This window comes from Eriocheir sinensis, chromosome 25, assembly GCF_024679095.1.
Source record: "Eriocheir sinensis breed Jianghai 21 chromosome 25, ASM2467909v1, whole genome shotgun sequence".
NCBI lineage: Eukaryota > Metazoa > Arthropoda > Malacostraca > Decapoda > Varunidae > Eriocheir > Eriocheir sinensis.
Window position 1 is genome coordinate 977,278 of NC_066533.1, and position 3,290 is coordinate 980,567.

Here is a 3,290-nt window from a genome sequence, read left to right on the forward strand (position 1 = left end):
TATATATATATATATATATATATATATATATATATATATATATATATATATATATATATATATATATATAAAAGTTTCATTTCTTGATTTTGATTGCTATGTGTGTGTTCACGTGCAGAGAGATGTGATAAGCTTCACCAACCAACACAACTGTCGTCACTGTGGTAGAGAGAGACTACTCAGTACATGTGAAGGATGTTTTTTTGTACATTTTTATTTGAATTGTTGTCTTATGTTTTATTATTATCAGAATTGCTACTCGGAGATGGAATTAAACTTACTTTTCAGTCTATGTATTTATGACTTACAGCTTTAGATTAGTGTTGATATTGTGAAATGGTTCATAGGGATACATTGTATCTAATACATTTCTTTTGATTTGCATTTGTTTGACCACATAACCTACATGGATATCGAATTGTAAAAACAGGCATAACATTAAATAATTTTTTGGAAGCGTATGTGTGAAGGGGGTCCTTGGCTTATTATCTGTCATAAAAGAGGTCCTTGCTTGAAAAAAGTTTGAGAACCCCTGGTCTATGTTATGCATCAAAGAAAAATTTGTACGGGACATGAGATTGAGCGGCGATCATGTTAGTGCTTGCTTGTACTGTTGTACACTGCCATGTACAGTCATCGTCAGAGGTAGTCTTGGCCCTGGGTTGCGTGACGAACAGATTCACTCTTGAGTTATTAATTTATTGTTTAATTTTGAACAGTAACTGAAAAGTCAGAATGACTGAATCACTGATTCTGATGACTGATACCGATTGACTGATTGAGTCCGATTCACTGTAAAAAAAATATATATATATATATATATATATATATATATATATATATATATATATATATATATATATATATATATATATATATATTTTTATATATATATATATATATATATATATGTGTGTGTGTGTGTGTGTGTGTGAGCATGCCGAACTGTAAATGTCTTCGATAGCTTTCTAAGTACCGCAAAAAGTACCGCAGGATTTTTTAGTGCGTTCCGCGGTAGTGCGGTATTTTCAGAACGTTTGCGGTAGTGCGGTAGTGCGGTACTTTTTTGTGATGCGGTACTACCACACTACCGCACTAAGTACCGCACTTGCCCACCTCTGCTCCTGAGATCAGCCTGAGTCTGCCTGAGAAGAACCAGGTCACCTGCATCCAAAACCACCCACATTGCCGACCTGGACTTTGAGGCGAAGGTGGTTGATAGTCGTGTGAACCATAAGCTCTGTTAGCTTAAGAATAATATGTTTAATAAGGGTTGTAACACTAAATAAAGATGGTTGTCGGCCACAGTCATTGGCGGGGTAGGGCCAATGAATTGCTTTGTGAAAGGATATGAGAAAAGATACCTCTCACAACGCAACTCTAATGGATGGAGGCCCTTTTTTGTAGTAGTAAAAAAGTAGTAATAGTAGTAGTAGTAGTAGTAGTAGTAGTAATAGTAGTAGTAGTAGTAGTACAGTAGTAGTAGTTGTTGTTGTTGTAGTAATTGTAGTAGTAGTAGTAGTAGTAGTAGTAGTAGGTAGGAAGACACCTACCGAACGGGTGTAGGCTACTCCCGGTGAGGATATATGGGAAGCGAGGAAGGTGCTGAAGCCCTTCAAAGACCCTTCCCATGTCCTCACTAACCGTTTCCCCTTTTGTCTCATCAACACCAGAGAGTAGTTCAGCATGCTCTCTAAAGACAGATCCTCTCTCTTTCTACACCACACTACATTCACACAACACACACACCTTTTCCCAAAATTTAAAAAATCAAAATGGCACATAAACGAACTGCCTCGGAGTCCACGCCTAGGGGGGGGAGGAACCAGAAATTCACCCAGGGAGGACTCCCTTTCTGGCTGCCGACTTGAGAGGTGTCCTGATAACTCCTCAAACCTCCTCCTTATCAATTTCTGCAATATTCGCGGTCTAAGTTCTAATTTCCATTCTGTGGAACACCATCTCTCCTCCTCTAAACCTCACCTTCTCTTCCTCACCGAAACACATGTTTCTGAGGCTACTGACAGCGTTCTCTACTCTGTTCCCTCCTACTATCTCTAGCCTAAATTTCAATCCAAAGCTGGATGTTGCGCCTACGTGCGCAACGACATCACTTGCTCTCGTGCCCACGACCTTGACTCTTCTGAATTTTCCACCATCTGGCTAAAACTTCGTTGTCATTCTATTACTAAATACATTTGTGCTGTTTATCTCTCACCTAACTCTACTAACTTTGTAAAATTCTTTGACTACTTGAACTCTAAAGTGGAGCACATCTTGATTCACTCTCCCTTCGCTGAAATCTCCATCTTGGGAAATTTCAAAGTTCACCATCAGCTTTGGCTTTCATCCTCTTTCACAGATCAGCCTGCTGAACAAGCCTATTATTTGCTCTCCTCAACGACCTAGAGCAGTTGGTTCATAACCCTACACGTATTCCCGACCGTCTTGGAGACAAGCCCAATATACTAGACCTCTTCCTTACCTCTAACCCTTCTGCTTACTCTGTCAAACTATTCTCTCCGTTGGGCTCCTCCGATCACAACCTTATTTCTGTATCCTGTCCTATTGCTCCTGTACATCCTCTGGACCCACCGAAGAGGCGATGTTTCTGGCATTTTGCTTCAGCTCTGTGGAACGACTTGAGAATGTACTTTTCCGATTTCCCGTGGAATGATTACTGCTTCCAGGAGAGAGACCCCTCTGTGTGTGCCCAGCGCATCACAGAGATGATTGTCTCTGAAATGGAGGCATACATTCCACGTTCTTTCTCTACTCCTTATGCTAAAAAGCCTTGGTTTAATCATGCTTGTTCTCGTGCTATTAAAGATAGAGAGGCAACTCACAAAAGGTACCAGAGCCTTTGCACTCCTGCTAACCATGATCTTTATATTTCTGCCCGGAACCGTGCCAAATCTATTCTTCAACTTACTAAAAGCTCTCTCATAAATAGAAAATGTCAAAACCTTGCTTTTTCTAATTCTTCCCGTGACTACTGGCACCTAGCCAAAAATATCTCCTCCAATTTCACTTCTTCCTCTTTCCTTCCTCTCCTTAACCCTGACGGCAACACTGCCGTCTCATCTATCTCTAAGGCTGAAATCTTCGCTCAAACTTTCTGTAAGAACTCCACCCTGGACGATTCTGGGCATATTCCTCCTACTCATCCCCCCTCTGACTCCTTTATGCCTGTTATTAAGATTCTTCATAATGATGTTTTCTATGCCCTCTCTGGCCTCAACTCTCAGAAGGCTTATGGACCTGATGGAGTGCCTCTTATTGTCCTTAAT